Source organism: Dendrobates tinctorius, unplaced genomic scaffold, assembly GCF_039654945.1.
Source record: "Dendrobates tinctorius isolate UK_male_01 unplaced genomic scaffold, ASM3965494v1 ptg000314l, whole genome shotgun sequence".
NCBI lineage: Eukaryota > Metazoa > Chordata > Amphibia > Anura > Dendrobatidae > Dendrobates > Dendrobates tinctorius.
This window is the reverse complement of record NW_027361981.1, coordinates 2,025,049-2,052,278: the sequence shown is the minus strand read 5'-3', so window position 1 is coordinate 2,052,278 and position 27,230 is coordinate 2,025,049. Positions and strand designations below refer to the sequence as shown.

General features: G+C 44.7%; 1 protein-coding gene across 4 annotated transcripts in view; it reads left to right on the top strand.

Moving 5' to 3' along the window:
* The window catches only part of RBM47 (RNA binding motif protein 47), a 226,242-nt gene that overhangs the window by 54,970 nt on the left and 144,042 nt on the right, over window positions 1-27,230 (top strand). For 3 of the 4 annotated variants that reach the window (XM_073561117.1, XM_073561120.1, XM_073561121.1), the window contains exon 1: window positions 19,379-19,528. The exons of the other annotated variant lie outside the window; for it this stretch is intronic. The gene's annotated coding sequence lies outside the window, so the exon portion shown is untranslated. Of the gene's footprint in view, window positions 1-19,378; window positions 19,529-27,230 lie in introns of those variants that run through there. 4 annotated transcript variants of the gene reach the window in all.

Sequence of the window (27,230 nt, the reverse complement as noted above, 5' to 3'; positions counted from 1 at the left end):
GCATCCAGTCTTAAGATACAGGTGCTTCTCACAAAATTAGAATATCATCAAATAAGTGAAACTTCTATATTATATATAGTCATTACAAACAGAGTGATCTATTTCAAGAGTTTATTTCTGTTAATGTTGATGATTATGGCTTACAGCCAATGAAAACCCAAAAGTTACTATCTCAGTAAATTAGAATACTTTATAACACCAGCTTGAAAAATGATATTAAAATCCGAAATGTTGGCCTACTGAAATGTTTGTTCAGTAAATGCACTCAATACTTGGTCGGGGCTCCTTTTTCATCAATTACTGCATCAATGCAGCGTGGCATGGAGGTGATCAGCCTGTGGCACTGCTGAGGTGTTGTGGAAGCCCAGGTTGCTTTTTTTTGTAGTGAAGATGTGACGAATGGAAGCGGAGGCAGAGATGGTGAAGTTCACATTCGTGTTTATTTTTTAAATGGAACCTCGGGACCACGGTCCGGGGGGCTCCGAAGGGGGCGTGACTAGTGAGCCCCAGGCACCCGTAGTAAAGCCCCTCAGGCAGGGCCAGAATGGAATACCCGGAGGACTCAGGTGCTACCTCCAGTTAGACCCCGAACACGTGGCAGCTGTCCCAGCGGGACCAAAAGGGATAACAAAAGTTACAGCAGAGTCCGTAATGCGCTGGGTCCTGGATCCGGTTAGTTGGTAAAGAGTCGGTTCCAGTGACCTTCACACAGTCCTTGGACTCGGATGGCTGTAGGCGGAACAGGATGGCTTAGGCCCAGATGGTTTCTGATATCACCAGGTAACACAGGATACAGATATGCTGTGGAAACAGAGAGCATTAGACAATGCACAGAGACTGCAGATGCAGCGCAGACAGGTTAGCATGAGAACCGGATGTGGCAATGATAGATACTCGTTGCTCCGGCACTCTCCCTATGGAGGAGAGGCCAGAAATAGCAGCCAGTGCGCTGCCATTGGTTGATCGCATTTTTTGAATAATGCATGCCGCCCCTTTAAGAAGGCAAGAAAGCGGGCGTGACCTAATAGCCTTAGCTACAGATCTCCTCATAGGACGCCAGGAGGAGGAGGCAGGAGGGAGGACAGAACGCTGAGCAGCAGCATGAGAGGCTCGAGGTGAGTGCCCAGAGCGGAGAGCAGCGACAGGCCTGGATGCAGCGCCAGGACGGGGGCCAGGTGTAACAACGGCAGACCTGGGCGCAGCGCCAGAACGGGGACCGGGTGTAGCAGAAGAACTGAAATAAATTAACTTTTTGATGATATTCTAATTTTGTGAGAAGCACCTGTATGTCACAGCATACATGATGCTTATTTCAATTTATCTTCTTATAGTTGGCTTGTATCCAGCTTGCTATTTCATTGCTTCATATCAATATGACTCTTGGCACAATTCTTGGCTTCTGTTAGAAAGGAAACTAACCTCCAATCAACGAAGCTTGATCATGTGAACTCGGCTGTAGATACACAAAAGACATGACATGTCTTATACCTTCATTGCTAGGAGGCATGAACAGGCTAATATCACTTAGCTTTGTTCTTTGAGGCCTTCAATCTTTGATTATAATGTGAACTATTTTGAAATATGTATCATAGCCCATGTCATAAAGGCTCAGCCTGTTTAAAACGAATTTGTCATTTAAAAAAATGGTATTATCCTGCAGATATGGGGTTAATGTGCAGGTTAGTGGCATTCTAAAGTCGTGTGGCCACCGCGCTGAAAGTCTGGCTACTGGGAGGAAATGTGCTTTGTTTCTCCCGGCAGGATTGGGCTGTCAGTCATGGAGGCACGTCTGGTGCGACTTCAGTCACTGCTCAGTACATAGTTAGCTGTGACGATAACCCCACCCTGGCTGTGACTGACAGCCTGCTCAGCACTGCAGATCAGGTTGTCAGTCAATGGCAGGGCACTATAAAAATTAGCACGAAATAAAAAGGTCTGTATCTATGGAACCATATGGCAGGATAAAAAGAAATGGCATTCTTAGGAGCAGTGAGAATAAAATAAGAGCAAAAATTGGTCACTTTTGTCTGATGACAGGTCCTCTTTAAGGGCGATCTGTCACCAGATTTCACAATATAAACTGCACACATTTTTAAATAGATCTTTTAGACTTTTTAAAAGTTTAAATGTTTTTAAAAGTTTAAATTTAAAGAGCTTGTCACCTTTTGAAAAATCTTGATCCCTGATCGCATTTTGTTACAAAAACAAACAAACCGCACAGTCCCTGGATCCGGCTGAGTCTCTGCTGCTGTTCCCAGTGTTGATATTGGTTGCGGCACTGATGTCACGTCGACAGTATGGCACCTGATCATTAACCATAGCAGCTCTGAATGGGAGAGTCAGTCTATACAGGCAGAGCTCCTGTCGATGTAACATTGGTGCTGCAGCCAATACTGGACACCTGGAGTAGTGGCAGAGACTGGGACGGTGAGTAAAGCACAGTTTATTTTTTAATACCAAACTGCACCCAGGGCTAAGATTTTCTGAAAGGAGACGACCCCTTTAAGCTTTGGCCACCTGGCTTGATTGAACACTCCTCAGTGTCTCTTCTCTGTGACTACTGAAATCTCACACTGCTCTGTACAAGCCTCAGCTGTCAGTCAGACTAGGTGGGTGGAGACCGAATACATTGGGCTCTCAGGACCCGATTCATCAAGACTGAAGTTATTCTCTTGAGGAGGAGGTGTACTGATTCACAAAGAAGCAATGGGCTCCTCATGAATCAGGAGCGCCGGACGAGTGGTGCGCAAATCTGTATGCTCCTTGCCAAAAATCCTACTCCTGTAGTAAGATTTTGTGGTATAGTGAATTCCACCACTTGTTAAGAATTTGACAAGTGGTGGTCGCCAAGCCATCGTCTTTCCCTAGCCCTGCCCACTAAGCCACAAGACCGTTTTTCTCGCATCCAAGAAAATGGGTCTGATTACGCTAATCACACTCTGATTACAGTTTGATCACAGTGTGCTCAGATTTTCTTGGAGATGGAGAAAAATAGAAACCTTTCCCCACGTTCTCTGTATGGTCAGTCTGTGAAAATCGGACCCACGTCATACGAGTGTGGAACGATTTTTTCCACCAACCCACAGAGTTGAATGGACGAGTGCCATCCGATTCTCGGAGACAAAGCGTGCATGCGAGATTTTTATCGACAGGTGCACGGCCCTATATATCAACTTGGGGACTAGTTCTAGCCGTCAAAATGACGGATAGCACTCATCCGATTTTTATGGTCCTGTGCATGAGCCTTTACAAAAAGACTACCAAAGGCATGACACGGACAGGATAAACATTTCACCTTGGGGGCACCCTTCTCTGATAATGGGACAACGGAATGGCCACTCTACAGTCCATCCATGCAGACATACCATTTATGTGTGTAGTGCACCTATGTCTTCGAAACATCTTCCTAAACATGTTGGTACATTCCTAGAAGGGACAGTGCTAAGAATTTCATGACTTTCAATTACCACTGGGTTATTATAGGGATAAATAGATGTTTGTGATGAAATATTTGAGAACGATGGGCCAAAATATTGCTCTTGCACGTCAACCGTCTGCTATAAACGTGAAACCTTACATCCATCCACATAGAATTTGAGGGGAAGGGATGATTTCTCATTTTACTCCAGGAAGCAAAAAAAAGTTAGAAATGGAGGATTGATATGGATATTACAATGAAATGATATGCAATGCATGTACAGGATATTGTGTCGTTCCATCCTTTTTGGTGTTCTTCAATGGTTGCCTGGCCATGCTGAACTTAGTAATTTACCAAAGGATGGAAAGCCACATGAAGAAGACCAAAAGTCAACTACAGAAATAAAAATTGTAATTTAATGAGGCAACAGACATGGAAACAGTTGTAAGAAAGCTGCTGTATATCTATAAGAGAACATTATGTTGCATACCTCCCTGCCTACGCCTGTTCTCCTATCTCTTCCTGTCTGTCATAAAGTAATATAATTCTGTTTTCCTCCACAAATAAAAAAAAACTCATCGCTTGTCTTATAAATATAAGCATTTCCATTGTTCAGAGTCTATCAGACATCTTCATAGGGACAGAAATAGAATATTGCAAGGCATGTACTATGTGTGACGCCATTATTTGCACGAGTCGTTGACTTTATAGGCACGCACAAAGGCTGGGGATGGGCAAGGGACGTTTTATAATTAGCAAACTACAAATTTACTAAAAATACAAATGATCATAAAACATATATACATGTATTTCATAACAAATATAAAAGATCCTTACACTATACCATGGGTGTCATTGAATGATTTGTTCATAGAGGGCAGGGAAAGTTTACAGGGCTACCAGGTTTTGTAAACTAAAAGAAATTCTCCCAGATTGGAGAAAATAATTTATTTGCTTCTTCCATTAGCGAGGCGTTCTGCCTAATACAACCACAGTAAGGTACACCTACAGTGACACTGTTTTAGGTTAAAATAAAAAAGAAGATCCTTATTGCAGATCACAGACAGTTCCACAAATCCCTTCCCAACAATCTCTGATAGCAGCATTTAAAACTAGGGATCAAATTGGCACTCCTTTTCAGGAACATATCCAAAGCAATCTCCGACTGCCAGTTGGGTTGATCTGGCAGATTGGGGCCTGGTGAGGTCCCTCAGGCACTGTCGTACTGCTAATAGTGGCAGACCAAGCAGCCACTCTGAAGCCCAAGAGTCGGGGGTCCCCACCCGACATTACACTTTTAACTGTATCTGCTCTTTCCTCCGTCATTCTCCCTAAGCATCTGGCGTATCAGTGCAGCGGGCACGACGAAATCACTGCATCGCAGTGGATGTGCACGCTGCAGAGACCAGAGCAGTGGGGAACAGGGAGAGGGGAGTTTTGTTTATTAATCAATTAGTACATTGTTGGGGCCATTATACTGTTTGGAGGTCTATGTGGTGGCCGTTATACTATTTGGAGGACTATGTGGTGGCCGTTATACTATTTGGAGGGATATGTGGGAAATTTTATATTGTTTGGAGAGCTACGTTTGGGGCCATTATACTGTATGGAGGGTTGGGTGGGGATAGTCATAGTCTGGAGGGGTTTGGGGTCCATTATACTGTATGGAGGCCTGTGTGAGGGCCACCATATTGTGTGGAAGGCTGTGGGGAGCCTCATACTTTGTAGAACTTTTCAGGGCCGTCCTAATGGATGTGGGGACCTTCATACTGGGTGTGGGTGCCATCATAATGTGTAGGGGTCACTGTGGGGTATCATACTTTGCATAGGGAGGGTACTGTAGGGTTGTCATACTGTTGGTTGTTGTGGAGGACATTTTGGAGGTAAATTTTTGGGGGTATTATACTGTGTTTGGTGGGGAGCACTTTTGTTGGCATCATACTTTATAGGGGCCGTGAAAGGAGTATTTTAGTGTGTGGGAACACTAAGGGGCTTCAATAGGAGCAACATTACTTTTTAAGGCCTGGAAAGTTGTGAGATATGCTCTCATGTGACCCCACTGAATGTTATTATTTGTGGGGAGGGGGGCCCAAGTAGGACATCTGCTATGAACTCTATGTATGTCCCTGCCCTCAGTTCTGTAATGTTGGCACTCCCTGGACACACAACCAAAGACTGGGTTTCATTGCAGACTGTGATTGTGATTTTAGTTTTATAATGCAATACAGTTTTATTTATCAAACCACAAAAAGAGTACAAAGACCTCTATAGAATATCATAAAAATGCCAACATTTATTAATATTACATCATAGAAAATAAATTATTTGGACAACACCTGAGGAAGCCCACGCAAAACGCGCATTGGGGCTGCTTTGCGTGCGGTGGACTCAATTGGGTAAGAACTCTCCTTTGTGATCATATTTTGGCACCTTAATAATTTGGAGGTAACAATTTTGTTCTTAGGTGATCATTGATAATGAACTAAGTTATATAGGCTATTCTCCCATTTTAAGTGGCCATATATGTACCGTGACGCATTTTTGTGCAACATATATATATATATATATATATATATATATATATATACACACACACACACATTTTTACTTTTTAACATGGATGTTTTTGTACCCAGTCCTTATATGAACTATCGATACCACATATTTTGTCACTGTTCATGTCCTATTTATTATTGAATAATGTGTTGTCCAAATAATTTATTTTCTGTGATGTAATAATAAATTTTGGCATTTTTATGATATTCTATACAGGTCTTTGTACTCTTGTTTTTTTTTGTGGTTTGATCTATTAGTCCTGAGTATTCCTGGTCACCTCATATGGTGTTATTAAAGCATTTGTTTCCTGGTTGTTTTAATAGTTTTATTGCACTATGGCACTAAAACCAGCAATCTGATTATCTCAGGTTCGAGTCCAAATTTGAATCCCCATTTGTTTGTTCTTCAAAAATAAAGACTAAAAAAATGTAAAAATTGAACATGTTTAGTATTGACACATCTGTAAAAATCCAAGAATCAAAACATAAAATTGAAAAGCAAGGGAGAAAAAAATGCAATTGTAAGAAGGGGCCAGGACGGTAGTCGTGACCGAGAACACCAGGGTCTTGGTGTCCAGGCCTCTTTCCACAGAAAAATTGTCAGCTTCTACCGGCATACATGGTTCACCGTCAGGGATTCCACTGCAATGCAGAACAGCTACTGTACACTCGATTTCAGTGCATAGGGTTGAAAGAACGGACACAGATACCGGTTCAGATGCCAAATAAACAATTTTACTTTTCTCTTCAACAGTCCCGGGCACATGAGTAACATTACAGTTCACACAGCATTCCTCCTGCACTTTCCCTTTCTTTGTCCTCATGCACATTACGGGGTAGTAGCACACTAGGTGGTACCGCAGCATCACTTCTGTAGGACCTCAGGACATAGGGGATACCATTCATCCGTTTCGCCCTGGACTTACAAGCCTCAGCCCTATTTAAGGTCTACCACATTGTGAACCTTTTGTGCCCTGCACGACTCTTGGACCACGTAATTCTCTCCTTGCCTTGCTGCCGTGGAACACTTTAACTCCCGGGATGCTTGGGTCTTATCCAGCACCCGCCTGACTGTGCCCATGCATTTTTCTTCCAAAGAATGTTTCATAGCTGCTATGTTGTCCTGGGCCTAGAGCCCTTGTGGACACTTTGGGCGTCCTCACCCTTCTAACCTATTGCTATCTCCTACACTTGCTTAACCCATAGCAGCATCTCATACAATTAACCCTATATGAACTTCCTATCAGCTATACCTAACAAGGCCCACTAGTATACCCCCATCTAGTGGCCCACTAAAGAACTACACTTATCGATATTTAGCAACAGTGCCCTCCACTAATGAACCCGAAGGATGCACCAGCTTACCCTAATCTATGCATCAATATGTAGAACATTATATAACACAACATATGACAATCTTACAGCATGGTTTCACATATATGATGTGGCAGTACCAATAAAGTAAACAATGGAAATGAAAAATGTAAAGTCACAAAACAGGGGTAACACCACTTAGCTTTGCTCTGTTGCTATTGCTCCAAGCAACAGAGTCCACCACCAGAATTCAGCTTCCACCTGAAGCTACTACACCAGAGCTCTGCCCGAGCTGCAAGGAACTCCTCTCAGTTGTTCCTTCCTCCACCAGACTTGGTTGGAAATGAGCAATGTCACCAACAGTGATTGCAACCACCTGACACTCTTTTATAGGTAAGAGCCAGCAATCACACCTGCTTTATAATCATGTGCAATAACGCTCACCACCACCAGGGGCAAACTAGAACAAAAGACAGCACTGTGTAATAACCCTAATGGCCACCGGGGGCAAAACCAAACTTAAGCACACAGCTTAAGGAAAAAAAAAGGTTACATGTGCTTTTAACTGTCATCATCCAACCTGGATCATGACAGTACCCTCCCTCAATGAGGGGCCTCTGGACCCTCAAGACCGCTCCTCATCAGGCAACTACCTACAGCGGGGACGCCCAGATCCAGAGTTCACACCTGCAACTACCTGCACTTCAGGTTTATGACAAAGGAGCACCGCTAGTATTAGCAATGTATGTTCTGGAGGCACCACACATCTCCGAAGCGCCGACCTGGGGAACGAGTTGTGTATGTGCATGTTTAGGAGTAACTCGAGCTGGTAAGACTCCTGGCCCTGGATAGCCGACACCGGATACGGCCCGATTACCTGAGAATTCCAGACCCCCGCAACACACTTCCACTGGATGTTTTTGGTGGCCACCCATATATGCTCGTTCACACACAGGTCCGGACCTGGTCCCCCTGTGTCACCACACTCACACCCCCCGCAATTCACCAAGGGAAACACCACCCTCCAACCCCTACGAGGTCTGCGCCTCTCAGGGTTGGCTAATGGCGAGGGTTGAGCCTTGCCCCTACTCTCCTGCAGCATCTCCACTGCTCTCACTGGAGAGGAAGGGGACGATTGTAGAGAGACGGCAGGGACAGTAGCCCCTAGGCAGCAGCCCTCACATGACTGCTCCCAGCTGACTACTTCCCTAGTCCACCAATCTAAGACCGGGTTGTATTTTTTAGACCAAGGGGGGTCCACAACGATAGGTGCTGGATTTCCCTCCAAGAAGTAGTATGACTGGGACCCATCATGATGTTCACTATGCAGGACAATGTCTTCTACGACTTGTTTTGACCCCCCCCCCGGATCAGTGGGACAGAGTTAATGGCCTGGACGCTTATGGGTTTGTCCGGCGTCTCACCACTCAGACCATGAGTCTGGACAAACTGAGCATCCACCAGACTGACTTCAGCTCCACTGTTCACAAGCACCGGTATGCCCTCAGGTACCTTGCCAACCATCACCTCTGCTGACATAGTACCTTCTGAGGGCGAGGAGGAAATATACACTCCCAGGTCGTCTTTCTCCACACGACCAGGGGGACATGGCTTCTCTGATATAACCGAAGTTTCGGCGTGAGTGCCAAGGACTAAATCTTTAGTCTGCTCACTACAGGAATGTACCCCTTCACCTTGGGGAACACCAGGCAGCACCATGGGGACACCGACTCCACCCACCTGCCTGGGTACGTCCGCCTGTATAAGCAAGTCCTGCTCCCCAGCAGGGACTCTACGGCACATCCTCACCAAAGCCGTATATGGACCCTCTAGTTGAGGCAGAGGATAGACCTCAGACCCATAATTCCGCTGCAGGTGCTGCTGAAACACATCATGCAGCTCCTCACTCATCTCAGTGAGGGCCAGCAGTAACTGCTCAATAGTCTGAACTTGGCCCATGGCTCACCAGAGAAAAATATTATGGTTGGTGATAATGTGATGATCACGTGTGATTGGACACACCGCCTCCAGCAGGGCGAATTTTTATGACACGCGACCCTGGATACACCGCCTCCAGTAGGGCGAATTTAAATAATAAAACGTGCAGCTGGATACACCGCCTCCAGCAGGCGAATTTCAGAATTACATGTGAAACTGGATACACCGCCTCCAGCAGGGCAAATTTAAATAATAAGGGGAAACACCAGGGAAACAATAACAATGGTGGGCCCTGCGATAGGGAACGGGACGTGGAGACCTCCTGCACTCTCCTGAGCCAGTCTCTACACTCCTAACAGTCCCTATACAGTCTCCGCACCTGTCGCCAAGCTGGAACCTAAGAACCCTAGCTCGTCCTGCACCTATCCCTCACTAGTGAAATGGACGGTGCAGAAACTAATCCCACCACTGCACTGAAAACACACAAAAGGAAAGTCACAAAACAGGGGTAACACCACTTAGCTTAGCTCTGTTGCTATTGCTCCAAGCAACAGAGTCCACCACCAGAATTCAACTTCCACCTGAAGCTACTACACTAGAGCTCTGCCCGAGCTGCAAGGAACTCCTCTCAGTTGTTCCTTCCTCCACCAGACTTGGTTGGAAATGAGCAATGTAACCAACAGTGATTGCAACCACCTGACACTCTTTTATAGGTAAGAGAGAGCAATCACACCTGCTTTATAATCATGTGCAATAATGCTCACCACCACCGGGGGCAAACTAGAACAAAAGACACCACTGTGTAATAACCCTAATGGCCACCGGGGGCAAAAACCTAACTTAAGCACACAGCTTAAGGAAAAAAAAAAGGTTACATGTACTTTTAACTGTCATCATCCAACCTGGATCATGACACAATGGTAATATACTATAAGTGTAGCAGTACCAGGAATAATTACATATATACATTAGCACTTCTTAAAGGGAGGTGACATTAAAGGGGTACGTCTCACTTCACTCCCCTATACAGTCACCACGTCTATTTCATAAAATGCAATAAAGAGCAATCAAACAACGTTCATAACACAAATAGCTCGTCACACAAAAAACAAGCTGTCATACAGCTCCAATGACAGAAAAATAAAATCTTTATGGGTCTCAGAAAATAGCAACATAAGCCAAATTTATATCCAAGCTGTAGAATTGGCATTGACATAACTGTGCTGACCTGGAAAATCATGTTGCCATTTCTACTGCACAATGAACACCGTTAGGCTATGAGCACATGATGCGGATTTGTTGAGGATCCGCAGCGTTTTTTTCGGCGTGGAATTGCACCAAAAACGCAAAGGATTCCTAAAGCAATGTTAATCAACGAGAATCCAGAATTGTACACGTGATGTGGAAATTTCCATCCTTTTTTGCAGCGTTTTATTTTCCGCAGCATGTCCATTCTTTTTGCGGATCTGCAGCGTTTTTCACCCATTGACTTCCATTGAGTCACTCAAATCTGAAGCAAAAATGCAGATATAAAATGGTTTGCGGATTTGCTGCGGATTTATATAAACATAAAAAAGTTACTTCTTTGGTAAGAAGTGGAGGAACAAACAAAAGTGCAAAAATTAAAACTGACTGTGACGGGAAGTGTTAAATGATAGTTGTAAATGCTTGATAGGCTGCTATAAGCCACAAAATGCAGCCAACACTTTTATGACTATACCAAGAAATGTATTTTTCCTTTGTGCTCAAGCTACTAAACTGTTCAGGACCTACATACTGATGGTATAGCTTAGGATAAGTCATCAATATCAGATCGGTGGGGTTTAATAGCTGATTACAGCTCTAGCAGCGCTCGGATGCAGGGCCGGACTGGCCATCTGGAAATTCTGGCAAATGCCAGAAGGGCCTGTCTGGTCGTGGGCGGCCTTGTCTGCTACGATGTTAAAAGTTGTGATGGAGCACAGAGTCGCTGACTCCGTCACTTACCCCAGCAGGCCACGGGTATCATTAGAAATATTGGTCTTGTAGTAAATCTTGCTTTCCTCCATCCAGGGTAATATTAGTGATATATCCCATCTGGTGCTTGGGGACAGGGACAGCATGGGCCTGTGTGATTTCAAATGCCAGGGCTGAATTTCAGCCCAATGTTTTCCACAGACTCATGGCCATGCAAGTCAATGAGTACGTGGAAAACATTGGGCTGCACTCGAATGACATCTCATATTTCGGTCTACAGAGTCACGTGACAGCTTGTTTTTTTAGGGATAAGTTAACGTTTTATTGGTGACATTTTTGGGCACATGAAATATTTTGATCTCTTTTTATTCCAATTTTTGGGAGACAGAATGAACAAAACCAGAAATTCAGGAATTGTGATAAGGCAGCTTTATCCTTCGGGTCAGTACGATTACAGCTATAACACAGTAATGTATTTTTTTTTTAGAATTTGCCACTTTTACATAACAAAGACAGTTTTATAGAAAAATAATTATTTTTGCATCGTTTTAATCTGAGAACTATAGCTTTTTATTTATTTTTGGTAAATGAAGCCGTATGGCGCCTTTTTTTTTGTGGGACAAGATGACGATTTCAGCTGTACCATTTTTATTTACATCCATCTTTTTGATCACGATTTATACCACTTTTTGTTCGGCGGTATGATGAAAAAGCATAGTTTTTTGCCACTTTTTTACAGTATTCACTGAAGGGGTTATTTAGTGGGACAGTTTTATAGATCGGTCATGGTGAAACCAAATATGTGTACTTTGCTTATTTGTTGTTTTTACATGAATAGACCTATTTATTGGTATGATATTTGTTTTCATTTATTTTGTGATTTTCTTTTAAATGTTTTCAAAATTTATTTTACTTTTTCTTTTTTACTTAGTTCGTCTATGGAACTTCGACCTTTATTTCTCTGATCACTGGTCTCATGTATGGCAAAACAGATGTACTGCAATGCATGATCTGTTAGATGACTAGCATTTATATTCTCATGCTGAGTCGGCATGATAAACAAATCACTGCATGCTGCGATAGGAAGCTTTTGTCGGACGACGGCCACCCATACAAGTCTATGGGTGTGTGCAGAACAACGGACTGCAATCAGATGTCATCAGACTGCAGTCCGATATACGGCGACTCACAGAGTGGAGAAGGTGGAGAAATGAATTTCTTCATCTTCTCCACACCGGGGATCCAATTCTCGCATGCGAGATTCGGATCACAGTAAAATGACATCCTGCGGACGCTTGCAGAGTTTGAGCCGAGGGTTACTTGCACATCGCATCCGATTTTCTCGCATGACAGAATCATCGAATGCTAATCACCAGTGTGAGTGAACCCTTGCACAGGCAGATCGCCTGTTAGACCCTGATGCTGGCTGGTTTATTTACCATTGACAGTCGTGAAGGGGTTGATCTGTATGGGGATCTTCTGACAGATGATGTCTGTGGAGTGAAGGATCGGGCGGTTTAAGCTGAATCACCTGATTCATTAGTTTTCAGCAACTATCAGAGTAGCAATCAAACATACATGGGTGCCTTAAGGCTACGTTCCCACGATGAGCTTTTGGTGAGTTTTTGACGCTGTGTGGTTTTGCTGCGTCAGGAACATAGCGTCTTAAGGTACTGTCACACTTAGCGATGCACCAGTGATCCTGACCAGCGATATGACGCGGTCAGTATCGCTGGTACATCGCTAAGTGGTCGCTAGTGAGCTGCCACACAGGCAGATCTCACCAGCGACATCGCAGGGGTCGGGGGTCGCTACTTACCTGTCACACTAGGCGATCCTGCGTCCTCCCGCCCGCATACACGCGTCGCTCGTCTCCACAGCAGGAAGCTGACGACAAGAAACGGTCCAGGACGTTCTCGCGCGATCAGCGATAACCAGCGGGGGAGCGGTCGGAGGTAAGTATCAGACACAGCGATATCGCTTAGTGTGACAGGCCCTTTACAGTTCTAGCAAAGCGGATGGCATCATCAGAAATCAACTGCCTGCTGAGCTTCTTTTTAATGCTGCAGATATTCACTTGCAGAGCGTTTTACAAATCTGCAGCATATCAATTTCGCTGAGTTTTCTGTGCGGAATTTCCCCATAGACTTGCATTAGGCGCAAAAATTCCGCAGGTAAAAACCTCATGTGTTTTTTGTGCAGTTCCGCAGCGGAAACACATCAAAAACACGTCATCCCCACCTAAGTATATATATATGTATATATATATAAATCAAAAGTAAAGCAGCTTTATTTACTGCATGAAACACCGAATAGACAAAAAACGCAGAGTCAAAAACGCGTTAAAAAAACGCAAATTCTTGAGAACGTTGCCTAAGGCTTCTTTCACACTTCAGTTTTTTCGCGTCAGTCATAATCCACCAATTTTTGAAAAAAACGGATCCGCCAAAAAAGGGGCGGATCCGTTTTTTCCTCCCATACACTTACATTATTGGCGGATCTTGACTGACAGTCGTCCGTCACCTCCGTTTTTTTACTGATCTGCCAAAATTTTTCTGGCTCCCTGCCGGATCAGACGGACACTGCAACGTTTTTTCTTCCTGACGGTCTGCTATTTTCATGTGCGTATGCCCGGTAGCGTTGCTCCGGGATCATTTTTAACCCAGTAATGCCGTTCCGGGATCGTAAAAAAAAATTTCTCTCTCTCTCGTTGCTGTCAATCCGCCGACGGATCCGTTTTCCGCCATTGTCACAGATTACAACTGATCTGAAAAACGGGGTTGTGAAACAAGCCTAAGGGTGTGTGTGTAGGGTCGGTGGGCCGGGCTGGGGGGGTGGTCCCTCTGGATACCGCGCAAAGACGTACAGATACAAGCTGGAGGCAAGTTTCGGGTGCAACAGGTCCAAGTTTATTCTTTTCCTCGCCGTCCGCCAGACGGCCTCACCGCACACCGCTCTTTCCTTCACAATACTCCGGTTACAGAACACAGGGTGACACACTTTCTCCAGGGATGTATATTTACATACCGTCCCCTTTTTACTCAGTGACACTCTGACAGCTCCGTCACTGCGGCTGCCTTAGGCCTATACACCAACAGTAATGTTACTGGTCAAGCGTTGGTCCAATATGGTGTCTCACACCCGAAGTCTCGTCTATACTGCGGTACTTCGTGTCAGGACCACCCCCCTGACTTCCTTTCTCCTCAGTCCCCCTGGTTGGGTTTTCCTCACAGTGCAGCAACTGTCACAGTCTCCTCGTCACTTGAGCTCCCCCTGGGGACTGGAACTTTCTGGAACCCTCCTGTCAAATTTATAGCTTTCCCGGTTCCCTATAACTCCGCCCCCCATGACCAACGGTTTCTTTGCCCTAAGCTGATGTCAAGTCCTATGCTCACACTCCTCCCTGCCCTCTAATGTCAGTTCAAGGTACTGCATGTCACCTACACTTTCCTAGCTGTTTTCCCTTTTTAAATTTGACCAGTCAGTCCGACCGTCAGGTCACCTTCCCTACATGTGCACACGCTGCGGATTCTGCTGCGGATTCACAGCGGATTTGGCCCTGCGGATCCGCAGCAGTTTCTGCTGCGGTGTACAGTACCATTTAAGGCAATGCAAAGTGAAAAACGCAGTGCCCATGGTGCGGAATTTGCTGTGGTTTTAAAGCCGCAGCATGTCACTTCTTCGTGCAGATTCCGCAGCGGTTCGGCACCTTATCCATGACAGGTGTCAAACCGCAGGGGAAAACCGCAGGCTAAACCGCAGGCTAATCCTCAGGTCTTTTGACCTGCGGATTTAGACAAATCCGCGCAGAAAATTCCGCAGCAGAATCCGCAACGTGTGCACACACCCTTATGGTGAGAGGTTATTTGATTTTATGCTAGATGTTCTGCATTACAGATGGGACATTTTTGGTTTCGTTATTTTTTTTGTTCGCGCCCTATCTATGTCACTATCTGTTAGGAGAATGCAGCGTCCATAGTCTGAAGCAGTGCAAAGTTGAAAGCTTTTGTATAAAGCGGGAAGGAGGGAGTGTTTTTCAGTGGAAATTAATACATGCTTACAAAAGAAACAGGTTTTTCCGAGTGCTGGTGAGGTTTATGTGTTTGCCAAGTGTATTATACATTGCACAATATCCATGCACTCACAAGACACGTTGCATCGGAACAGCTCGCCTTCGTGTTTAGTGCTAATACAGAAATAAAAGAACTTATTTCATATAAAGCTGACTGACGAAAATATGACGCCATATGTTGGTATACGTGCACTGTATCTGTCAGTCTGACTGCATGCATTCTAATCGTTAGGCCACGTTCACACTATCAGCATCTGGTCAGTTTTTTACCTCAGTATTTATAAGCCAAAACCAGGAGTGGGTGATAAATCCAGAAGTGGGGACGCGCTTCTATTATACTTTTCCTCTGATTGTTCCTCTCCTGGTTTTGGCTTACAAATATTGAGGTAAAAAACTGACCTAATACTAAACGTGTGACCCTGGCCTTATAGTAAGCTGACTAAATCCCATAAATTGATTTTCACGGATGGATAAATAAATTACGACGCGTCTCTTACATTTTGCAATGTTAAATACATTAATCACAGGGATAACTCACTGATGCCGTCCGTGGGCTGTGCGTGAAAAAAAGGACATGTCTCTGTGAGCTTTGTACAAACACACGGACCAAGAAAAGAATCTACATGAGAATAGCATTATAGATTATAATGGGTACATGTTGTATCCGTGAGAAATAACAGATGCAACATGGGCTCCTGAATGAGGCCTTAGGCCGGTTTCTCACATCAGTGTCTCCAGTACATTTGGTGACAGTTTTCTCACGTACCCGAGACACTGACACACGTAGACCAGTCTAGGTACATGTCAGCGTGTTTTCACAAACTGTGTGTCCGTGTGCAAAACACACTGACATGTCCGTTTTTGAGCGTCAGCACGGATCACACAGACCCTTACAAGTGTAAACACGTACTGCCCATGGATGGCTTCCATGTGCGTCCATGTGCGTTTTAAAAGTCATAGGGTTAACATTGAAACAAATTGTTTCAACACACGGACAGCTCATGGATCACACACGAATGGGACATACGGATAGCACACGGATGTGACAAATGAACACACGGACATCTCCGGTACCGGAAATATCAGGACGTGTGAAACCGGCCTTAAAGGGGTTTTCAACTTTAATCTAATACTAAGGATATGTGCACACGTTGCGGATTCGTCTGCGGATTTTTCCGTGCAGAATACACAGGTCAAAATGCCTGCGTTTTACCTGTGGATTTACAGCTGATTTTGCCTGCGTTTTTACACCTGCGGATTCCTAGAATGGAATTGGTGTAAAAACGCTGCGGAATCCGCACAAAGTATTGACATACTGCGGAAAATAAACAGCTGCGTTTCCGCTCAGAATTTTCCACAGCAATGTGCACACCGGTTTTTGTTTTCCATAGGATAACATGGTATTGTACATGTGGCGCCCCTGAGGGTTCAGTTGCCACAGAGGTACTGCACCTCCTCCTGAGGTGTGGTACCCCACCATCCAGGTGAGTTGGGGGCTTCTAACCACGCTCCAACACTGCATCCCACACCACACAGTAGTTCAGCAAAGCCACATTGCAGCTCCCTGCTTGGAGTGTAGCAGAGCACCTTTGGTGGCTCCTTGCTTGGAACACGAAACGTGCTGGGAGGCGGGTGGAGTTAGAATACATAAAAGAGGGGGAAGGATTAGTAATCAGGGTCAGAGTCAGTCGGAGAGTCACTCAGAGAGGAGTGAGAACAGAAGATCCCTGGGAGAGGGATGGAGGAAGGAGTGCTGCAGCAGATCTCAGTGACCTGGGTCTGCTGGCACGGGAAAGGAAAGAAGGATAAAGACATTGAACCGAAACCTGATCTTCCATAAGAAGGAAAGGCTAGTACGGAACGAAGGAGTAAAAGGGAACAGAGGACGTGGGTTAGAGGAAGAACCCTGCGTAGAAGTTCTAAGCGCAAGGCCGGGGCCCGGTCCCTGAGGTTGTATGGATGCTAATGGCCCTACAGCAGACACTGGTGGAGTAGTGAGCTGTAAATGCACTACTCCCATCTAAGACTTGGGGGCACAACAGCAACTTGGATAGTGAGCCGGGACTCAGGAGTAAGGAGTCCCTGAAGCAGGCTACAGCTGTCTGCCGTACAAGTAGAGTTCTTGGGAACATCTGTCAGGAGGAACTCCAGTGTAACTCGGTACTGGGAGAACTTCACACTTAAAGGCGCTATAAGAGGAGACGTTCAAAAAGGTACATGTTGGCGGAGCGTTGGAAGGGAGCATTCCATCTGACCTGGAGGTTGATTGAGCCTTTGACCCGGAGGTCACAGTACGGAGGCAGGCACCTGTGTGCACTACAGACTGTGAGTAAGGCCGGGGTCACACTAACCGACGCAAAATACGGTCAGTATTTTACATGCGTAATACGGATGAATGGCCCCTAAACAGTCCTCCATATGTCATCCGTAATCAAGGTGTGGTCGCGTATTTTGCGCATGTAAGCATCCGTATGGCATCCATATGGCGAGATTTTCTCGCAGGCTTGCAAAATGGACATATAATGGAGCCCTGTGACAGGGTTTCTAACAATCAATCAATCAATCAAATTTATTATCGTCAAGTACATATTACATATATACAAGGAATTCTTTGTGGCAAAGAGGCAACATAATATATAACAACAGATACAACAAGTAACATCTAACAAGACAGATACAGTATATAGTCTACACATGACGATTTAATTGTTGAACAGAGAGTGGATAGAAGCTGTTCATATGGCGGTTGGTGCTGCATTTGGGGACTCTGAAGCGACGTCCTGAAGGGAGTAGTTGGAATGAGGAGTGTCCCGGGTGAGAGGGATCGGATGAAATTTTCAATGCGTGGGATCGAATACTCTTATCATAAAGATCCTGGATTTTAGGCAGGGGGGAACCTATAATTCTCCCATCTAAGACTAACAGAAACCAAAGAATAGATATAGACACATAGAATGCACCTGGTGCGTATTGCTCGCAAGTCACATGTGTGGTCCGTGTGTAATCCGTATTTTTTGCGCACCCATAGACTTGCATTGGCGTACTACGGCCGTAGTACGCTGACAATCGCAGCATGCTGCGATTGGCACGGACCGTAGAATACGGATGAGAAATATACGCCTGGTGCGAGGGACCCCATAGAGAATCATTGGTCCGTGTCTAATGCGTGCTTTTAGCGCCTCTCACTCGGCCGTATTCCTCGCCAGTGTGACCCCGGCCTAAAGCTTTGGAACTACAAGCCCTGGTGTCCTCCATTGATTCTCGCGTCAACACACCCAGCACTACTACATCTGGGTACCAGCTACTACACCGCTTGTGCCTCTCCTCTACCCCTACATCTACACTGCCCTGGGGCTACCGCTTCACCATTGGGGAGCTTCACAATCTTGGCTGCAACACACCACCAGCCCCAGAGGATCTGCATGCATCGTCGGCTTAACATCTCACTTGCCAAACACCACAGGTGGCGTCACAAACTATTCCATTAACTACATTTCACCATTCAATCTTCCCCTGTTAATTGGGCGCCCAGGGCCATGGACCGGGTCACCGCTGCTGTGACTCATCCCGCCGACACCAGCCCGGTACCGAGTATCCCACGGCCCTGGGAGGGCGACCCATACATCCCTTGGAAAACTGCTGCGGATCCGCAGGGCCGAATCCGCAACATGTGCACATACCCTAAAGGTGTGGGGGCCTTAGGCTAGTTTCACACTAGCATATCTACACGCAGCGCACGGCGCCGCTAAGCCGCGCCCCCTCCAATCATCTCTTCCCTACTATTGCACAGCGTTGCATGCGATGTGCGCACCCTATCCTTAGCATAGGGTGCGCAGACCGTGCGCTGGCCGTGCGCTGTGCCCTTTTGACGGTGCGCTGAGCGCATCAAAATGCAACATGGTGCGTTTGGCGCACATCGGCGCACCGTCAAAAGGGCGCAGTGCAGGCAAAATCCTGCTAGCGCACGGCCAGCGCATGGTCTGCGCACCCTATGCTAAAGATAGGGTGCGCAGATTGCATGCAGCGCTGTGCGATAGTAGGGAGGAGATGACCGGAGGGGGCGGGGCTTAGCGGCGCCGTGCGCTGCGTGTAGATAAGCTAGTGTGAAACTAGCCTTATTTTTCTTTTTTTGTAGTACATATTGGGGGGTGTGGCCCCTTCCTGGTCTCATCACCCTTATCCACCCATCTTTCCCACCCAAAGGTTTTAATTGCGAGCTATGCCTGGTCACTTTTCACTCCCCTTTCAGATTATGCTGGTTTGGCACATGGAGAGGTAGGACGTTAATGATAGGGTCCAGCCATATTTAGGTTCACCTTGACATTGTTGGAGGCTTTTGAACTCTTTGATCAAAAGCTAAGTACCTTGTGATTTTGTGAAATATTCGCCATATTTGAGTTCACGTATTCCTTAATTGCAGTGTGCTGGTGCATCATGTATGTTTATGGTCAGAGTATTTGTGCACCTGTACATTAATTCAACACTAAAGTTACAATTTTTATTTTATTTTAATTTTTTTGTGGTTCCCTGTAATGGCACATAAGTTTAGAAAAAAAGGATTTTATAGGCCGCTATTCACATTTGGCTAAGTCTGATGAAGATGCGGTGCATGTGTGTGATTTGGTCTGGAGAGTGCTATCAGTAGAACGATTGCTCAAGTGACCGCTATATGATGTATTTGTATTCCAAATGGATGGTTAGGACATCTGCTGGTGTAAATGGATTTTCCCATATTATGCAAGTAAGATGTTGTTTTTTAAATACTTACTACAAAAGGTGACTCCCACTTTGGTGTATTGGGCCCCATCAATGTCTCCAATTCGCTTCAATGGCTAAAACGAACTTGCAGTATTTCACCCGTAGCAGCTTTGTGTTAACAAGAAGCCGTCTTCTAACACCTTCCTATTGCTGCCAATTTTCATTTTTTTGCACCTTTATTTTTCTACCCTCCATGTGAGGTCATGTTCAGTATTTGGTCAGTATTTTACATCAGTATTTGTAAGCTAAAACCAGGAGTGAAACATTCAGAGGAAAAGTTATAATAGAAACCCGTCACCACTTCTGTATTTGTCGCCCACTCCTGGTTTTCGCTTACAGATTCTGATGTGAAATACTGATCAGATACAATCACTTTTTTTTTTTTTTTTTTTTTTTTTTTTTATAGTGTTTACCATATGTGTTGAGTTGACATTTTGGGCTTTGTGGACTTGGAGATATTGAATATTCTTACTTTTTTCTTTGTTAGTTTAACTTTTAACACTTTAAACATTTTTGGTCTATAAATTGTTCCCATGGATGACGTGACTGTGCAATAAAAGGGACTTGAATCTTTGATCACTTGCCCCATATAGTGCAATACTTCAGATTTGAGACTATTGGGAATAATCTATTCTTCTAAGAAGCCCGGCCACAAGCTGAGCTTCATGGAGGCACAAATATGGTGACCTTTAGTAGGTCAATGGCTGCTGTGGCAACCTAATTAGCCCTGCATGTGGGAGGGAACAGTGGGACAAATGCTTGATTCCAGGAGGATCAGGATACTAAAATTTCAGTGATTGACAGTGACATTTAATGTGTTTAACAGCAATAATTGGGCTACATTTCCACGATGAATTTTTTTTTTTTTTTCGATGTTGCAGAATTTCTCCACCTCTTGCTTAAATTAGGATACTTGTGGTTTTTGTTATTGAGTTATGTGCCGTTTTTTAACATGCGTCATTGACGCTGCAGTTTTTGTCTCTTGTTAGTGTCATGCTTTATATAAAGCTGCTTTATATAATACTTCCTTGTATTTGCAGTTGATAACATTATTGATATTCTTTGTGGATTGCATGCTTGTTTTATACGTTTCCACACATAATGTAAGTCTTTTGTGGAAATTTTACATAAAAAAAGATGCATACCCACAGGTGAGTTTACGAAGTATTAAAAAGCAGTAAGCGGGAGATTTCTATAAATCCCATCTACTTTGCTGGAACTGTATGATGCTGCGTTTTTGATAAAGTGAGAATGCGCAGCATCCAAAATGCATCATGAGCTCATCGCGGGAACGTTGCCTCAGAGCTTAGGCTAGGGGTCACACAACAGTTTTTCTGTCCAACTAAGAAAGTCAGTCTGATTATTTTGTAAGAGGAAAAGAGAGGGAAATTTTTTTTTTTTTTTCTATTATGTCAGGCTATCAAAATCGGACTGTGCTCAGATGTCATCAGAGTGCAGTCTGATTTATCACGGACGCGTAAACCTGAATAAGTGAGTGGCATATGATTCTCGGAGGAAAATCATGCATGCTGCCATTTTTTTTTTTTTTTCTCTTGACCACTGGGTCTGAGAAGGCAGTCGTACTTATGTTAGATTTTTATCTGTCAAAACCGCGGATAGCATTCATCCGACTTCTATTGTCTGCACAAGCCCTTGCTGTGAGTGGTAGGGGCTGGCTGTATAATACAGCTCTACACCAGAGCCTGCACCATACACCTGCTCCCGACTTGTCGTACATGTACAGTAGCTGCTGGGTTGTCGCCATGAGGAAACATTTAAAAAAAATAAAAAAATAAGCTTCTGAAAATGACAATTTATTATAGTCATTAAGTTTCATATCTATAGTGAATGTCCTGCAAAAATACAGCTCTATAAACTATTTCGATGGAAAAAAAATCAGTTATGAATCTTTAAAGAAAGGAAGGGAAAAAAAACAAAAGCTCAAATACAAATTGCCTGCTCCTTAAAGGGAACCGTTCATTGGGTTATTAGACCCTACCTAAAGACATGTGTTTAAAAGCCTTTTCATGTGTATTAAATTCATATCTTGCTTGTAGTATTCATTTGGAAATTGTAGAGAAATCTGGCCTTGAAGCATAAATCGCAAGAGCACGGATCAGACACTCTACTTCCAACTCCCCTTATTTCTTAGTCTGCAGCCATTCTGGGTGAACTACCTCTCCTACCTGAGCTTCTGCGCTGGCGTGGTAATTTCTCCTACTCTTCCTCATCAGTGAGGTCAGCCTCTTATTGATAGAAAGCAGAGGGTGGTTATAAATGGTAGATTCTCTCTCTGGGTCGCTGTGACCAGTGGGGTACCGCAGGGGTTGGGACCTATTCTCTTCCACATATTTATTAACGATCTGGTAGAACGTTTAGGTTGTGTGCCCACGTTGTGTTTTTTAAGCGTTTCCGCAGCGCTTTTAGACAAGCGTTTCTGCTGCAGAAACGCTTAAGAAAAGCATCCAATGTAATATAATGGAAAACGCACATGTTGTGCTAATGGTGTGTTTTCTCCGCTGCGGAAATGCTTAGCGGAAAAAAATGCAGCATGTTCATTAATTGTGCCGAATCGCATGCGATTCCGCATGCGTACCCTGTAATTGCAAAAACGCATAGGAAAACGCTACGTGGGCACATAGCCTTACGCAGCAAAATATCAATATTTGCAGATGATACAAAACTATGTAAAGCAGTCACTACAAGAGAAAATAGTATTCTGCTACAGATGGATCTGGATAAGTTGGAAACTTGGGACGAAAGGTGGCAGATGTGGTTTAACAATGATAAATGTAAGGTTATACACTTGGGAAGAAGGAATCAATATCACCATTACACACTGAACGGGAAACCACTGGGTAAATCTGACATGGAGAAGGACTTGGGGATCCTAAATGATAAACTTACCTGGAGCAGCCAGTGCCAGGCAGCGGCTGCCAAGGCAAACAGGATCATGGAGTGCATTAAAAGAGGTCTGGATTCACATGATGAGAGCATTACACTGCCTCTGTACAAATCCTTGGTACAGTTTTGGGCACTGGTGCTCAGGAAGGATATAATGGAACTAGAGCGGGTACAAAGGAGGGCAACAAAACTAATAAAGGGGATGGGGAACTACAATACACAGAGAGATTAGCAAAGTTAGGATTATTTAGTCTAGAAAAAAGACTACTGAGGGGCGATCTAATAACCATGTATAAGTATATAAGGGGACAATACAAATATCTCTCCGAGGATTTGTTTATACCAAGGAAGGTGATGGTAACAAGAGGGCATTCTCTGCGTCTGGAGGAGAGAAGGTTTTTCCACCAACATAGAAGAGGATTCTTCACTTTTTCTTTTCTTTAGGGCAGTGAGAATCTGGAATTCCCTGCCTGAGGAGGTGGTGATGGCGAACTCAGTCGAGGTGTTCAAGAGAGGCCTGGATGTCTTCTTGGAGCGTAACAGTATTGTATCTTACAGTTATTGTTAGGTTCTTTAGAAGGACGTAGATCTGGGGATTTATTCTGACGGAATATATGCTGAACTGGATGGACTAATGTCTTTTTCAGCCTTACTATGTTACCACATGCTTTATGCATCCATTAGCCCTCTGTGTCTGTACTGTTACACACTTAACATTATGGCTGGTCCATACAGTCAGGGCAACTGTTACCACCCACCTTTCGTGTCTCCCCTTTTTTCCTCATAGATTGTAAGCTTGCGAGCAGGGCCCTCATTCCTCTTGGTATCTGTTATGATCTATGTGATTATTGTTATGCTGTAATCTCTATTGTCTGTACAAGTCCCCTCTGAAATGTAAAGTGCTGCGGAATATGTCGGCGCTATAGAAATAAAATTATTATTTATTACTATGTTTATGTGGAAATCAGTAGTCCGTCTTTCACAATATCCTCATTAATCTGTGCTACCCCATCTGAGATGACCCTGGGCAATGACTGTGACTGTACAGAATTTCGGGTAATGGTGACAGGTCATTGAGACAAAAGTGACCTGTCTGTCATAAACCGGAACTAAGTAGGCTAGGATAAAGGGAGAGAGGCAGCAGATGGAAGTGCAGTGTTCACCCCCGGACTTGTGATTAAAACTTTGTCTGGATTTCTTTACAATTTCCAAACAGAATCCTACAGGTGCGGTATGGTTGTAACAAGCATTCAGAGGCCTTTACACACACTCCTTTATTTGGCGGCCTAAAACCAAACTCTTGAAGATGCTTGGGAGGTCTAAATTATAGAGAATATTAGTCTTGGATGATTAGTAGGAAGACCAAGAGAGTGGCATCGTGAAGGCCGATAAAGCAGAGCATAGTGAGGAGTTGTGGTCCACTGCAGAGATCCAGAAGAATCAGAAGAGTAGTTGCCATTAGGTTTAGCTGCTAGTAGACTGTTAGACTTATGAAATGACCGTTTCTATAGATTATGAAGAGCAGAAGTCTGATATGAAAGGGTAAAAGTTATCAAAAAGATAGTAAATTAGAGACGAGCAGGCCAAGCATTACAAGTTGTTACGTTTGTTTGAAGTTAGCAAAGCAGTTCTGGTCAAGGGGTGTTTTTTGTGTGGGGTTATGATGGCTGTTTTAAAAAAAAAAAAAGGAGGGAAGATACCGCAAGAAAAGAGGTTAGATAGTTGTGGTGGTCAAAGAGGGGACTTGACTAGGTGAGAGGGAATAGGATCACTGGTGCAGGTTGTGGGTTGAGAAAAGGGAATCCTAGTCATTTCTGTGACTGGTTCAAAGGTGCAACTCGATGAAATTCAGACGAGAAAGGGATCCATGCTATTAAAGGGTTCATAGATAACTTCCTGTCTGACCAAATTGGCAGTGCTCAGAGTAGTGACAGGGAGTTCAAGGGCCGCCATCAGAGCATTACTACCCTTACTGGTGTATAGGGCCTAGAGAGCAGAAGCAAAGAGAAAGGGCTCGGACTGGGTGAGATATGCCGGCCGCGTGTCTCGCCCAGGAATCCCACTTTGCTTTTGCTCACCGGGCCCCAGGGTAGGGGCATCACTAGGCAGTTACATTCGGGGCCTGAGCCCTGGATCAAAAGCGTGATGCTCCGAACCTCCTGAGGGCACTTTCTTCTAGGGCAGCCTGACACTGCAGCACTGCATTTCCTGCCTAATCTCCTGCACCTGGGAGCACAACACATAGATGTGACCTCTCTTGGAAGTGTCTGTGCTCCATGCAGGAGAGCAGCTACACAAAAGCCAGGAGCTGCTGCTCTGCTCCGGCTGCTGCTATCTTCAGGCTATGTGCCCACGCTAGCGTTTTTAAACGCACAGGAAATAGATCCCCTTTCCCAGAAAACGCGCGTCTTTTTCCGCGTGTTTCTTGCGCGGTTTTTGACACGCGATTTCTGGGAACATTGGGGATGGCTAAAAACGCTGAGCAATGCGGGAATTAATGAGCATGCTGCGTTTTTAGCTGCTAAGTGATTCCTGAGCGGTTAAAAACGCATGCATTGGCACAAAAAGCCAAAAACGCATGCTAATTAATTTGATGCATTTCTGCAGCGTCTGATCCGGCACAAACGCTGCGGAAACGCTTAACAAAACGCATCGTGGGCACACAGCCTCAGACCGTGCAGACTCCGCCCACTCCCCTGCTTCCTGCAGAGCAGACCTGCTGCCTCCAGGATGAAGAAGCCTCGTCTCTGCTGCCAGGTTTGTTCTTACAACAGGGTGAGGGATATACGATTCCCTTTGCCCCCTATTCAGAACTTTTGCTTCTAACCAACCACACAGCAATTCTTATATCTCCTCTCCATGCCTTTCCTGCACAGCAGGTAGTCGGCAAATAGGAAGGGGAGGGGAGCAGTCTGCTGTGCACAGAGCTGCAGAACTGAGGATGCCTGCTGCCCGGTCCCCTACACAGTGTACACGTGCAGCATATATGCACCGTCCCAGTGTATAATATGTGTCATCTGTGTACTGCATGCTTGTGTCTGTGTGCATTGCAGTTCTTGTGTATATACAGTATAAGGCATATAGCGGAGTTTGTGTGGGTGAAATAATCGGTGTATGGGTATGTGCACACATTAAGTATTTACTGCAGACATCTCCGTACCAAAAACGTGTCTTGTGGCAGAAAAAATGCAAAATAAAACACGGCTTTCCCTAATTTTCTACTTGAATTTTGTGTGTTTTTTACTTGCTTTTCTTTCCCCCATTGCATTGGATAGCGTGAAAAACACAAAGAATTGACATGCTACAGATTAGAAACTGCTTCAAATATGCAAGATAAAACTAAGCAACATGTGCATGAGACGTCCGGAATCTTCTTCACTTAGTTGGGACGAAGAAATGCAGCAACAAAACACAGGGAACACAGCGCTGGAGTGGTGCTTTAAATCCAAGTCTCCTTGGATGTGGAAGTATTTAGTCACTATGTAGTGGTAATGTGTGGTCTGGTCATGGTGTAGCAGTATTTGTACCTTGTATGTGGTTTTGTTTGGTCACTATGTGGTGATAACATGTGATCTGGTCATGGTGTGGCAGTATTTGTACCTTGTATGTGGTTTTGTTTGGTCACTATGTGGTGATAACGTGATCTGGTCATGGTGTGGCAGTGTCTGTACCTTGTATATGGTATTAGTCTTGGTATAGTGGATTGCGTTATGTATGGAGGTCACATGTTCGCTTAGATTTCAATAAAGGGAAGATATTTATTTACATTAGAGATTAATTACTTGGACGTTTAACCCCTTCCTGTCCTGTGTTTGTTACACAATAGCAAATGTGTGAGCAGGTTGCGGGATGCAGTGACAGGCGGGAGACAGCAAGGGTTAACTGGATTTTAATCAACAGTGGGATACTCCACGCGGGGAGGTAAAGGGTTAAACAGGGACTAAAACAGTTTAATGGTGAAATTGTGGGTAGGGTTAAAGAACTGTGAAGACAGTAGGGACAGTTCTTGTGGGGTTAACTTATCCTATCCGCTGATCCTCAGGCGTGGCTGTTGTGAAGCAGTGATGGTGCCAACAACGGATGACGTGACGCTTGTCCACGTAGCTCCTGGAAATAGCGGTGTTCCGTCTTCTGGCGGCAGCGGTTGGTCTCGGTACCTTCCGCTGAGCCCCTAGTCCATGTACCAGTGTGGCTGTAAGGATGGAAGCCACTGTAATGTCTGAGCCCAACTTGGTCCGAAAAAAGTATACTGGGGGAAGTAGAGCGCTGATAGCAGTTCGACTCTTGGTCTCTCTCAAGCGGCACCCGCGCAGTA